At 33.4% G+C, this 15671-nt stretch overlaps 1 long non-coding RNA gene across 1 annotated transcript; it reads right to left on the reverse strand.

The window, feature by feature from the left end:
- Positions 1 to 8476: 8476 nt before the first annotated feature.
- On the reverse strand, positions 8477 to 14815 carry LOC104878177 (uncharacterized). The gene is made up of 2 exons (XR_009466188.1): positions 9648 to 14815; positions 8477 to 8928 (listed from the first exon to the last, which is right to left on the reverse strand). It is a non-coding gene; the product is annotated as an uncharacterized LOC104878177 (long non-coding RNA).
- Between the last annotated feature and the right edge of the window lie 856 nt (positions 14816 to 15671).

Here is a 15671-nt window from a genome sequence, read left to right on the forward strand (position 1 = left end):
ACGCATGCGTTTTAGGGGGACTACACAAGCATTTATGGGATGAGCAGGGTGACGTCACAAGAAACCATCCTTTTTGGGTTCTGAAGTATTCTAGGAAATTGGGAAGGAAAGAACAAGAGGAATTAAAAGAAAAAAAGAAAAAAAAAAGAAAAATGGAGGACGCGTGGCAACGCTATCAGGGGATTCTCCATCTTATCACGAGTAACCTGGGCAGCGCTGCTTCCGTGAGAGTTGCGACTACCGCCGGCGTTTCCTCCTTCTGCCTTCATGAAACCTCTCCCCGCCGGGTTTATCCTTGGCAAATACAAACTCAGCCGCCTTCTTCACCGAGGCAGCTTCCCCAAGCTGTACCAGGCCCTCTCCGTCACCAACGACACCACAGCAACCGTCTCATTGAGGCAGCGATGCGCTGTTACTTCTAGCTACTGGTATTCACCTTCTTGTTCTGCCATCAGAACAGCGTGGCTCACTGCCGACGCCACGACTGACTTATGAATATTCTCCGAAGCCGACGCCCTCTCCTAGACCCTCTTCGTCTGACGTCAGGGATGTGCTACGTGAGTACCGAGAGCGTAAATTCAAAGGGAGGAGAGTCATCTAGTGGATTCAAAGGTGGATAGAGAGTCGAGATAGCGCTTGGAGTCATCGCCTGTGCCGTTACGCTCAGATCCGGTTGTTTGGTTTACAAGAAACGACAAAACAACATTCAACAATCCCGATATGGCTGTTCACATAGAGTTCTTGAAGAAATTTAAATGCTTCAATCCTCTTGAGTCGTCTGTGGGCATCCTTGGCTTCTTCTTTGTTACTAAATGTTTCATTGGATGTTTCCTTTTCTTGGATTACCGTGCTGTCAGCCGGAGGCTTCGCACTCGTACCTTGCCAAAGAGGCTTTCTTGGTTGGGATTTGATGAGTAGCAGTTGTCCTCCCCGTCGTCGTTAGAGGCGATTGTCGATGTGCTGCCGGGGTTTCTTGAAGAGGGTGCTGATGGTTGTAAAGTGTTTGATGGGAACTGGGTTTGGAATGAGAGCTACCCTTTATATCAATCCCATAATTGTTCATTGCTGGATGATGGGTTTCATTATTCTGAAAATGGTAGTCCTAATAGTTTCTACATCAAGTGGCGTTGACAGCCTAAGCATGGCAACTTACAAAACACGGTTTGCACACATGCACTTGCCATATATCCACGGGGATTAAAAAAAGAAACAGAGTATTCCATAGAAGGAAGGTGCTGCCATATAAATAAAAAGGATTTATTTGGTAGAAGGGACATGGAGGAATTGATTTCTTTTGGCAAGGATTTTTTTTGGGACATCCAGACATAAAGCAGACTTTTTCCAGAGAGGACAAGCAACAGATTCTTCTTGGAGATTGACACACAAAAGCAATTTTTCAAGAAGGGGGCACGCCCAAGAATTTTGGGAGGAGAACAGAGGACTTCAGACAAGGATTCGATTGCCACTTTGACTTACCAAGAAGATTTTCCGAGTAACACGCACAAGAGCCACACATTCGGGAGGGATAACAACGAGGTAGGTAAATTCCCGTTTTTAATTTCGATTTAATTTAGTTTTTAATTTTACTTTTTAATTTGGATGTGTTTGTGATTTTAATTCATTAATTTAATTAATTCTGTTAAATGAAGTTCACTTTTAATTCGGTTTTAGTTTAATTTAATTTAATTTATTTTTTTATTTAGGTATATTTGAGATTTTGATTCATGGGTTTTATTAATCCTGTGAGATAAAGTACGTATTTTAATTTTGATTTAATTTAGTTACAATTTATGATTTAGTTTGAATGTGTTATTGATGTTAATTTATTAGTTTAAATAATTCATTGATGAGATAAAGTTTATTTCTTTTTACTTTCGGATTAATTCAGTTTTAGTTTATGTTTTAGTTTTAACGTGTTAGTAATTTTAATTCATCAGTTTAAATAATTTTATCAGATAAAGTCTATGTTTTTAATTCCAATTAATTTGATTTTAATTTATTTTTTTTAGTCTAAATGCATTTTTTAATCTTAATTCTTTAGTTTAAATAATCACATGGAATAAAGTTTGTGTTTTTAATTCAAATTAGTTTTATCTTAATTCATTTTTAGTTTAAATGCATTTGTTGGTCTTAATTCTTTAGTTCAAACAATCGTGACAAATAAAGTTTACATTTTTTTATTCTTGTTAGTTTGGTCTTAATTTGTTTTTAGTTTAAATGCATCTAGTGATCTTAATTCTTAAGTTCAAATAATCATGTCAAATAAAGTTTGTGTTTTTTTTAATTTTAATTAGTTTAGCTTTAATTCGTTTTGTTTAAATGCAGTTGTTGATTTTAATTCTTTAGTTTAAATAATCGTGTCAAATAAAGTTCGTGTTTTACGTTTAGTTTTAATTTGTTCTTAGTTTAAATGTATTTATTGATTTTAATTCATCAATGTAAATAATCTTATTAGATAGAGTTTAATTTCAATTTAGTTTAATTTTAATTTATTTTATAGTCTAAATGCATTTATGATTTTAATTCAATTATTTGATTAATCCTCTTATATGAATTCCATATTTTTAATTCTGATTTTAGTTTAGTTTTAATTTGATGATTTATTTATTTCTTCTCGTTTAAATGTACTTGTAAGTTCAATTTGATAATTTAGCCAATCTTTTAGATGATATTTTTAATTCTAATGTAATCTAGTATTAATTATTTTTTCTAGTTTGAATGTGTTTGTGCACTCTTGATTTTGTTAATTTTGATTTTAATTCATTTATATCCAATTTCGTAGTTGATTATAATTTTAGTTAATTAATTTAGTTAATCATGTATTATTATTTTCATTTTCTAAGTATGACAATTTTAATTTTAATCTATCAATATTCAGTTTTAGTGTTTTTAGAGTTTGGCTTAATTAATTTAGGCAATCACGTGTTATTATTTTCATATTTTGAGTATGACATATTTTGATTTTGATGTATTAATATTTAGTTTGGGTTTTTTAGGAATTTTGGGTAGTCAATCTAGTTAATCGCATGTTATTGTTTTTATATTTTCAAGATTACTAACTTTTGGTTTTAAATTTATCAGATTTTGTTAAAATGTTAATTTAACTTAATTGATCCCATGTTATTATCTTCATATGCTAAGTTTGTTGACTTTAATCTTTGGTTGGTTATTTTTATTTTAATCCATGTGTTTCTTGAAATCTAGATGCTAATTTTGGATAATATTTTGTTAGTTTGTTTGATTAGGAAGCCATAAGTCTGTTGCCTTAATGATTGTTAGTCAAATTCCTTTTTTGAAGGCCACTGGAAACCCATGAAGGTTGGCCTTACTCTGACCAATTTAATTGACATGATTTTTTAAATCTTTATTTTGAGATCTTCGTTTCCTTTTGTTTTGGTTGGTATTTTGTTTTCTATGTTTTGTTATTTTAAAAATTAATTTTTTTTAATTTTAAAACAAAATACTTTTTTCTCAAAAGATCCCTTTAATAAAAATCTATTTAAAAAGAAAATTCATTTAGAGTCCTTAGAATAAAAAAAATCTCATTTTCTTAAAATTTGCAACCATATCTAGATCGGTTTGCATCCTTCTCGGTTTCAATGAAAACATTGGTTTTGAACAAAACACGAATCAAAGCCTGTGGTCCCAAATAAATGGGATAATTCTAGGCTAAATTCATGTATATCGATTGGGGAATTGGTGAAACCCCTACATAAGAAAATCCTTTCAAAACTTATTTTTGCTACCACCCTTGCCATTTGTCGTAATCATATCTATCTATTTTTTTAGGAATTGTATACAAGATGTGTGTGATACTTGATTATTTCATATATTCAAAATCATTTTTGCTATGCTAATTAGATATGCATGTTAGGATTTCTTGTTTTATTATTTATTATCAACCCTCTCATGTCTTATGGAAGCACATTATAAGTTATCTATGCTATCCAGGTACGCCCTCTAACGCCCACCTTCTAAATTTAGTGAATATGTTTGTCATTGTGAACTATGCCTATGATCAATAATGCTTGGGAGTCTTGATATTTGTTTCATTGTTCAATTATTTCTAATAAAGCACATGTTGGATGATATATTATTTGAACTAACTTTGGTGTTTTATGATAGTGCTTGAGAAGTAGTTCAGGTACACTTTGATTCTCTTTTATGATCATAATTTGACTTTTTGGCTTGGCATGTTAATTCTTAAATCACCTTAGTCTATCTAGATATCTTTAATCAATTAATTAATTTTCATATTCCCCTCAACTTAGTTAGTAGAGACCTTCATAGGGCTTAGAGGGGTGTTACCTCTTAGAGGTACCTTCCCAATAAGTAACTTGATCTCTGGACTTAGACTTGGGTTTTTCAAAGACATGCTTTTCCAAAAAACTATGGAGTAATTTTTCTTAGGGTTTTATTTCTTGTTTTATTTTTCCTTTAAAATAAAATAAAATAAGTGGCGACTCCGACTTTTCCAAAAATAATTTTTCACCAAATAAAAAGCGAGTCTCGCCGATTGAGTGGGAGCGCACGTGAAAAATACGGGTCCACACATTGTTGAAGCTTAAACCTCTTATAAAAATGTCTACAAAAAAGCCTATCAAGGCCCTAAACCCATTAAAACTTGATTAGTCACTACATTGATCAATAATTCCTTTATTTTTTTATTATTCTTAATTCTCCTTTTCCTTTCCATTTAAATAGTTAATCAATAGCCAACTAAGCCTTTATCTTTTAAAAGGTTTAATTAACCTTAGTCTTAGATGCATGACCACTTATCAATCCATACCAAAACCCATATAAAAGCACAACTTATTGAAACCACTACTGAAGCTTAAACCTTTTATAAAAATATCTACAAAAAAACCTATCAAGTCCTTAAACACATTAAAACCTTCTGAATATATGATGCTTGAATCTCAATAGCTTCAAGGCCATAACCTCAAAGCTAGAAGCCTTAACAAGATGAGGCTTAAGCCTTAATAACTTTATATTGAGGCTATAGTCTTAAAACTAATATACATAATCTTACCTCAAGACGTAAGTCTTAATGGCCTTTTAAAATATTGGCTAAGACTAATACATCTAGGCCAAGTCATAACCATCTCAAACATTGTTGTGATTTGGCTAAGACTAGTACATCTAGGCCATGTCATAACCATCTCAAACATTGTTGGGATTTGACAAAGTCGATGCTAGTTAAGTATTGTGCTATTGAGCAAAATCTTGATCCAACACAGGATTTGAAATACTTGTATCAACCAACTTGCAATACAAGTTGTATGCATAACACCAATACTTAAGATTCACAATGACATGGAGTCACAAACCACTACCTAAATCCAATGAGAAATGGAGGATAAAAAAAAATAGAGAATCTCTGATTTAAAATTCCCCATATTAATAAAGAAAAATGCCTTAATTTATGAATAAGAACGAGATATTTAAAATGACTTCTTTTCCAAACAATCATTGGTTCTTTTCACATTTCTTTTTATTATTTTCGTTTGAAAATAAAGTTCTTGTTTAGCAAGTACAACTCCAATTTTATGAGATATCAATTGTCAAGAATTAATATTGGATATAAAAAAAAGGGTATTATAATGTTTTAAGAGTGATAATTCTTAATATTATCGTAAGTCAATATGAATGTGCTTTGTATAACTATTTAAACAATATCAAATGTGATAGATGATGATTTTTTTTTTTTCATCGAAGTGTAATTATTTTTCTTAAATTTTCATTATCATTTTTTGAAATTTCTAGGCTTTTTAACTTGTGTAGTGTGTATATCACCTAATACCAATCCAATATCAATCTACCTAGGAACTTGCCTTGTTAGTGATCGATGCCATTTTAACAACATGCTTTCATGATACACTATTTAGACACCATTTTAACAAGAAGCTATTAGTAACAAATAGTTGTATAATGAATTCACTATTTTAAATCCATCTAGAATCAAAGTTCAAATACAGATAACAAACTAATTCATCCTATGCTTCCCTAGACCTTCAGGCAGATAGAAGTCTCAATTTAAAACATCAAATCTCTTTTGATTTCTTCAAAATTTCCAACTACGAATATACAAAATTGAAAACTTTTAACTAAAAAGTTAGTTCAAATAAAGGGCCCATCCTCAAATTTTTGCATTCTTTGTCAAAACTTTAAAACTTTTAGTCAACTAAATATAATCTAGACATTTCTATTTACTTGATCAAGTCTTTTCTCTCATTTCGAAGTTTTCACTAAATTCTAGCCAATAAGATCATGAACCGCTAAATTTTGCTTTCCAAGAGTTCATAATTCCTAAGGATAAATATACACCTATGCTAGCCAAATTAAAGGAATAATTATAGTGAATCCTCCACATTATAGTTCAATCATCTACTAGTTCTTAAATGTTTAGCTCAAAGTAAGTTGCTTTAAATCTTTCCACCCTTTATGACAATGGAAGTAATTGGACTCAAAGTTTTTCCAATCATATTGTTCTAGACTATCGGCAACAATTTTGCTTCACATACTCAATTCAAGAACAACTCAATAAAGCTAGAATAAGTAGCTTCAATGGAGAATACACACAAACAAATTTTCAATCACAATTTACCATTCAATACCATGTTTTTATATTTTTGCAGGCTTAAACTCATATTTTTATTTTGAATTTGTCAATCCACTTTTGACCAATGAGATTTTATGTTTTATTTCCAAAGCTATGGATGTTTCTAATGACAACTCAAAACTCTTACCAAATTTCTTTGTGCAACTCTTTACTTTTTTTTAATAGGTAAATCAATAGTATTAGAAGTGCCTAATGTAGGGTACACAAAAGTGTACATTATGTATACAAGGTACTAAAGGCCAAAAAAGAAGAGGTATACATAAAAAGACACCCTCGCCTCACTTACAATCCATCCAAACAATAAAATCAAATAATGACAATGGGCTGAAACCTAAATGCACCGTAAAGAGGGGATACACAAAAAATAACACTCTCGCCTTAATTACAAACCGGCCAAACAAAATCAAATAATGACAATGAGATAAAGCTTAAATGCACGCTAACCCAATCCAAGAACATGTACATAAAGGACCGCATAATTACTTGGCCTGCCATTTCAGAATCATCAAAGGCTCTCTAATTTCACTACTTCCAAAGGGCCCAAAATAAGCACAAAGAAGTTTCTCTCCACAATTCCTTTTCTTCCCTACAAAATCTCCATACCAACTAAGACGGGCATCATTGATTGAAGGTGGTTGTACCCACTAAACACCAAATAGAGCAAAAATAAGCTACTAAAGCATTGCTACTTTAGGGTAATGAAGGATGATATGATTTGTTGATTCCTTCTCTCCTTTAAAAAACAAGACCTACTCCATAAATACCAACCCCCCATTTTTAGCTGATCCAGAGGTAGAATTCTTCCTAACAAAGCTTCCCAAGAAAAAAAGCTAATCCTCATCAAGACCCAAGGGTTCCACACAATGCTCAAAGGGAACACCTGGAATAGTCTGCAAATTGCTAGGGATGAATAATATGATTTAACTGTAATGATGTCTCCCTTTGGCATTGTCCAAACCTTAACATCCTCAAAACCGCTTCTAATCACGTGCCATTGCAACCTTCTAAAATAAAGCTTCCATCTCCCCCCAACTCCTAATCATTATTCTTTGAAAAGTGAAGGTTAAAGTTTCCTCAATCGTGCATTTTTTCTTGCACACATTCACATTGTTGTGTCACATTGTTGCCAAAAACTAGTATAATATTTCAAGCTTGTTCCTAACATCTTCAACATATGGACAAACCATAGTTCAAGTTTTAGCTGAAACTGATCATCACCAATTTTGGCAAGGGGAGATCTGGAATTATGTAGCAATAGAAGGATATGCGAGTGAATTCTCTTAATGCAAAGTTCAAAGCAATGTAAAAATGATAGATCAGTTTTGAGCCTTTGGCAAAGGACAACTCAAATAATTTGCCAGCCTTTGTGTCAGCCATATTGAACCATAAATACCAAACACCTCATTTTAATGTCAACTATCTACGCTCAAGATTCTCCATAAATTAGGAGCATATTTATTTTGTAGCCATGATATGTTTTTATGACACATTTAATTGGTTACACTAAATTTCACTACTTCCTGACATCTCCAAAGGTGTTATGTAATTACGAACAAGAAAAATGGAAGGGGGACTGCATTCCACTTCAAGAATCTACCTTCAGCAAACGGACCGACATTTTGGCACATCAGGAAGTTCTATAACAGGAACCTAGTGTATGGTTGACTGAACAACACAGAATTGAAAAACCGAATTACTGAATCCACTAGCAGAAAACTGTACCTTAAATTATGTTCTTTGTTGCACCAAAAACTGTATATTTCCAGTTAGAAAAAGAACCCATTTATTACAGCTTCAAGAAAGAAAAAATAATCACCTGCTAGTTTCTATGCTATGAGGTACAACTAAAGAACAAGGTGAAAATGTAAGCCATCCTTGATGTGAAGATTGTATGATAGCGATAGAGAGCACACCTGTAAACAGTCATGTTCCTCACATGAATGCTGACAAGCATGCTCTCTCTCGTTGTCAAGCAATTATATGTCAAAGTTGAATTAAACATCTGCAGAACAAGGAAACACACTAAGAAATATGGTAGCAAACAAATATTAAACTGAAAATTTTCTGATAACCATGGTTTGCTCGCCAAGGTGATGGACTATAACATAAAGATGCTTTAGACCCTCAAAATGCAATAAGCTGTCCAAAGCCTGCAAAATTGTTTTCAGCAAAACAAACACCATTCCATGCTCCCTTCCCGAAAATCCCCAAAAATTAGTAGGAACACCTTTAACCTCAAAGTGATTGAGCTCCCTTATTCATCTTAAAAGCCCAAGTCTTTCTAGACTCAAATTTAAAAATGATATCTGTATCAACAACAAAAAGAATAAAAATAAGTAAACAAATACACACAATTAGTAAAATCCAATTACATAAGTACACCCAGATTTTTCCAGCATGAAATTTCAAATAAAAAATAGATTGCACATCAATAAATTAGACAGGTATAGCAAAGAAAGAGTTTAACCAAATTGCCACTGTTTATAAAAAAATTTCTAAGCAGCAACAGCAGCTTTACAAACACAAGATCAAACACTTGAAAACAGAGACAGATACCACTCTGAAGATGGACACCACAATAAGCTTAACACTAGACTTCAGAAGCCTATCTTTAGCTTTCTCTTTTAGAAAATTGAAATTCATTTTTTCTACTAAGGGAAATAACAACAAAAGGATGAAGGAAAAAGAACATACCAACCTTAATATGCATGATAAGATGAGGTGAAACTTTCCCAAATAAGCATATGATTGGACTGTTAAGCTTCATACCTTTGGTTATCATCGAATTGACAGAATTCCAAGGTAAATAACCTAAATCGGATATATATTATCATTGATTTCAGAAACAAGCAAGAAAAAAGATAGATCTCTGAACCATGAAACCTCAAATCTAGCAAGAATCACTACCAAAAGATTAAAACAAATACACAATCCAAATATTGGTATAAAAGCAACAAAGACATTATTAAACTGCAAGTTTGTCCATCACTCTCATTAAAAATGTAAAACAAGAACATTTACTCACCAAAAATGTCACTGGCAGCGAACCCAACATCTTCCAAGCATGAAATCTGAAAACCTGGCCTGAATCATCAGCATCACAAATTGAAAGCATAATACCTAACTCAAACTCCATCTAAGTAAAATAAGGAGCACGTGATAAAAAAAATGTCATTTACAATAATACCTGGAAAACCCTAACCCTCTGTTTGGTTGCTGAGAGCACTAAGTAAAACGCATGAAAATAAAATGTTAAATTAAATGTTTTATTCCGTTTTAGTTTCACAAAAATCAAACCAAACATCAACCAAGAGAAATAGATGGTCACCTCAACCATGAAAAGATTCATTCCCTCTTGGGTTCCAAACAATGAAAAACCACTTATATGCAATCAAACTTTTTCTTTCTTTTCCTTTCCTTCCCTCCATCTTCTCCACAACCAAACACAGTAAAGTAGACTCAAGCATGCACTTCAATAGAACTAAAGACAACACACAAATGCCCAAAAACAAAATCATAAAAACTAACACCAAAATAAATCCGGTGAATTCAAAACCATGAACTCTGACTCCTAGATATACCACCAACAAAAATTCAAACTGAAAACACAAAAAAGAAAAAAGAAATCCAGAAAAATAAAAAATAAAAAACAAAAATAACAGGTCTCAGGAATATCATCCCCTTCATGATTGTTTTTAGTTTGCTCTATCTTTAGTTCACTTCCAGCTTGTTTTCAGTTTGTTTCTTGCATATCTTTCGTTTGTTTTAATTGCTACTTTAGTGGATCTTTTGTGTTTGAGCCATTTTCCTGTTGTTAGTAGAGTTAAATCTTAAGTTTCAGTTACTTCATTGTTCTAGGCAGTAGTTAGGGGTGTTTTCTTGGAGAATCAAGGCCTCACCTTAGATTTTTCTAACCTCATTGATAAGCAAAGTCCTAGTTAGCTTATTAGCAACTTCTATTCCATATAAATGAAGCTGTGTTGGGGTGTGTAAGGAGTAAGGGATAGTTCTTGAACACTAAAGGGTTCTATAGTTCTCTCTCACATACACTTTGCACACTACTTCTTGGTTTTAAGCTGCTGAGTTAGACTTCTAACAGTTGTGAAAGACTCCAAATAAACTGCATTTAGTCTTAGGAAGTGAATAAGATGCTACTCAGGTTCAAAGAGAGTGTCAAGGTCTCTTCTCCTAAAGCAAGAATCAAGGATCAACAATGTTTTGCCAGAAATATTTCTCTCTATCCTTGCTGCATCCCTTCCTACTGATTCTGTTGCTTCCTTATTCATCTCAACAATATTTTCTTAGACAGACTCATCAATCTCAATTTCTTTAGGATTTTCTAATTTGTTCAGGTCCTTCAGAAGCAATTGCTTTTTCTCAGCATTTTCAGCATTAATTTCCTCAATCTCCCTTTCAATTGGTTGATCAGTTTCCATGGCAGCATCTTTCTCAGTTTCAGCAGTGATTTCCTCATCCCTCTGCTAAGCTTTCTCATTAATTTGCTCAACAGCATTCTTCTATGTAGGCTCAGACTCTTCTCTGCCCTGCTCTTCAGTTTCCTCTCCTTCAACTCCATCATTAATTCTTCCACTTGGCTTCGCCCCCATCAGCATGATCACAGAAGTGATCCATACCTCCTCAAAAATAGTCCTGATCATCACCATCACCATCACCATCACCATCATCATTGGAAGGAGGATGAGGTGTATTAGCAGTTTTCATCATTCAATAATTCATTAAAGTTAGGATCTGGTTTTTAACCCCCTCATTGATCGTGTTCTCATTGATCTCCAAGTCTTACATTTTCTTGTGTACACCCCCCATTGAAAATTTCGAAGGCATTAAGCTTTTCTTCCACAAATTTAGATATTTGGGGCCATTTCCTTACATTTTCTCCTACAACTAACTCAGCTTCATGTCACGAACTTAGGTGTTTCTTAAGCTCACGTGCAACACTGAGGCAACTCAAGATTCTTTAAGTTGCTAACTTAGCCTTACCCCAAGCTTAGCTCATGATGCTAAGCAAAGCTACTTGACTTTGAAGCTAAGATACACAATTGTATAAAACATGAATAAAATTTGGTAAGAGATGAATTCGTACTAAGATTATGAAAGGAAAAATGTGGAAGATAGAGTTGTTTAAGACAATTCAAGAGAAGGATAAGGTCACTGAATTTTTGGAAGGTTTGAATCCGGAACTTGATCAACAAAAAGTGGAGTTTTGGGGAAGGAGCCAATCCTGTCCATAAGAGAACTCTTTGCCACAATCAGGAAAAAATAAAGAAGAAAGAAGACTCCAATTGTTGATGAAAAAGTCAAATTCTCAATCAACCACAGGGAATAAAATGCTGGAATATTAAGCACTTGCTGTTCACAAACCTGAAGCTGTTGCTTTTGGAGGACCGAGGTATAGAAATGATGAAAAAGATAAGCTGTCTTGTGATCATTGTCACTGATCACGTCACATTTATGATATATGCTGAAAGCTTCTTGGGAGGCCTCAAAATTGGAACAAAAACAATAGAAGGCAAGGTAGCAGTGGTCATTATTTTTCTAAAATTTTCATTATTATTTTTAAAAGTTCTTAAGCTTTATAACTAATGTATTGTGTATATTACACAATACCAATCCAATATCAATCTACCTTGTAACTTGCCTTGAGCAAAAATAAGCTTTGCTTTGGGACAGTGAAGGTGGATATGATTTTCTGATTCCTCCTCTCCTTTACACATATAACACTTGCTGTGTAAACACCAACCCCTCCCTTTTAGCTGATCCAAAGTTAATTCTTCCCTATGAAGGTTCCCAAGCCAAAAAGCTAACCCTCCTTGAGGACACAAGGGTTACACACAATGCCTCAAGGGAACACATTGAGTCTACAGATAGGGGTGAGTAATAGGATTAAGCTATAAAGATGTCTCCCTTTGATACCTACCAAACCATGAAATCATCAAAACCCCCTTCTAATTGTATGGCCTTGCAACCTTCTTTCCACCTCTCCCATCTCACAACAAATATTTTTTGAAAAATGAAAGTTAAAGATTCCTCAGTTATCATGCATTTTTTTCTTTCACACATTCACATTGTTGTGTCATATTGTTGCCAACAACTAGCATGATATTTCAAGCTTGCTCCTAACATCTCCAACATATACACAAACCATAGTTCAAGTTTTAGCTGAAACTGATCATCACCAATTTTGGCAAGGGGAGATATGGAACCATGTCTTAATACAAGGATATGCAAGTGAATTCTGTTAATGCAAAGTTCAAAGCAATGGACAAATAACAGATTAGTTTTGACACTTTGGCAAAGGACAACTCAAATAATTTGCCAGCCTTTGTGTCAGCCATATCGCACCATAATGACCAAAGACCTTATTTTACTGTCAACTATCTATGCTCAAGATTCTTCTTAAATTAGGAGCATATCTATTTTGGGGTCATAATATGTTTTTATGGCACATTTAATTGGAAGGGTAACTGCATTCCACTTCAAGAATCTAACTTTGGCAAAAGTACGGCCTTTTGGCATGTCAGGAAGTTCTATAACAGGAACATTGTGTATGATTGACCGAATAACAAAGAATTGAAAAACCAACTTACTGAATCCACCAATGGAAAACCAAACCTTAAAAGGTGTTCTTTGTTGCACCAAATACTGCATATTTCCAGTTAGAAGAACCCATTTATTACAGCTACAGGGAAAAAAAAAAAGAATCACCTGCTAGTTTGTATGCTATGAGGTCCAACACTCAGAAATAAGGTAAAAATGTAAGGCATCCCCTGCTAGTTTGTATGGTATGAGGTCCAACACTCAGAAATAAGGTAAAAATGTAAGGCATCCTTGATGAGAAGATTGTATGACAGCGAGAGAGAGCACACCAGTACACAGTCATGTTACCTCACATGAATGCTAACAAGTGTGCTCTCTCTCTTTGTCAAGCAATTGCATGTCAAAGCTTGAACGAAACATCTGCAGAACAAGGAAACATGCTAAGAAAATATAGTAGCAAACATATATTAAACTGAGAATTTTCTGATAACCATGGTTTGCTCACCAAGGTGATGGACTATAATGTAAAGATGCTTTAGAATCTCAAAATGCAATAAGCTGTCAAAATCCTGCAATTTTTTTTTTTTTTTTTTTGGCAAAACAAACACCATCCCATGCTCGCTTCCCCAAAATCCCCTAATATCGAAAGCAACCAAAGAGAGCATAAGCAAGTCCTCGAAAATTAGTAGGAAACCTCAAAGTGATTGAGCTCCCTTATTCATCTTAAAAGCAGCAAAAGAACATCCACTAGCCCAATATAGACTATCAATAAAATCCAATTGCATAAAAAGTTCACCCAGATTTTTCCGGCATGAAATTTCAAATAATAAATAGATTCCACATCATGCAGTAAATTAAACAAGCATAGTAAAGAAAGAGTTTAACCAAATTGTCACAGTTTATTAAATTTTTTTATAAGCAGCAACAGCACATGTACATAAACAAGACCACATGCATCAAAACAAAGACAGATCGATACCACTCCGAACGCATGGACACCACAACAAGTTTATTATTAAAATGCAAGTTTTGGAGTCTATCACTCGTTAAAATTGTAAAACCGAAACTTTTCCACAGCAAAAAGCCACTGGCAGCAAACCCAACATCTTCCAAGCCCGAAATCTGAAAACACGGCCTGAATCATGGGTATAACAAATTGAAAAGCATAATAACTAGTTCCGACTCCAAAAGCATAATAACTTTTTCTTTTCCTTTCCTTTCCTTTCCTTTCCTCCATTTTCTCAGCAAACAAACACGATATAGTAGACTCAGGGATGCACTTCAACAGAACCAAAAACAGCACACGAAATGCAGAAAACTAATAAAAAGTTACATCAGAATAGATCAAATGGACAATACCATGCACTGTGATTCCCAGATCTACCACCAACAAAATCTCAAAACTCAAAACCCATAAAACAAAAAATAAATAAATAAAACAAAACAAAAAAAAAAAAAAAGCAACAGCAACACCAAAAATAACAACAATAATTGGGAAGATGATCACCTTCATCATCACATACAGATAACCATTCTGAAGAAATACACAGAGAGAATGAAAAATTTTCAGGAGATTTCAGAGCCTTTTTATAGCAAGAGAAAAAACAGGCATGGTGGAAACCTAGAGTGCAAACGAAGGGTCAACTACAGAAGAAAGACAAAAAAAATAAAATAAATAAAAGGATAAATGAAAAAACATTATGTTGATTTGTGAAAGGCGATGAGGTACCATTTTCATATCCACCTCTTTTTTCGACCTTATGTTGACTGCTCCCGTCTTTTCCGCCCTACATGTTGAGTCTTCGACAGCCATAAATCATCCATGTAGCCTGCCACCTTTATATGTACCACATTTGGTTCGACGCTTCCAACTTCTCCTAAGTCCTAATATGGTGACGAGTTAGCCTATGAAAAACAAGAAGTACCGCTTTTATTATTGTTGTTATTAGGATCAAAAATTAATAATCCAATTGTTCGCTTTAGTATTATAATATTAATAAATGTAAATTCACTGAGAAGTGAGCCCCCGTGGCTGCTGTTCTACCACACATAAGTGGATTGGTGCGGGTGAAAGTTTCGAGGAATAATAAAATAAAATAACAAACAGAGTGGATAGAACAATAAAATAAAAAAATAATATTAGATTTTTTTTTTCAAACAATTGGAAAAGAAAAAATTATCGATCAATGCATTTTCTTTATTTTTTATTTTTATTTGAGAAAAATATATCGAAAATCTTTTACTATTTTCTCTCATTTGTTAATTACTTGAACTACTTCTCTCCTAACCAATTTCTCAGCATAAAATAACACTCCATTTGTAAAAATAACCCTCATCCTTCAAAAAACTTAAAAATGTCCCTAAACAAGTTTCTTTTATTTTCATCTTACTCTTTTATTTATTTTTTCTAATAAAGGAAGTTGAGCTTCTCTCATTTACTCTTCAGTGCTAAAATAAGTTAAAAGAGGCTAATAATCAACATTATTTTTTCTTC

The sequence above is a fragment of the Vitis vinifera genome, chromosome 7, assembly GCF_030704535.1.
Source record: "Vitis vinifera cultivar Pinot Noir 40024 chromosome 7, ASM3070453v1".
Taxonomy (NCBI): domain Eukaryota; kingdom Viridiplantae; phylum Streptophyta; class Magnoliopsida; order Vitales; family Vitaceae; genus Vitis; species Vitis vinifera.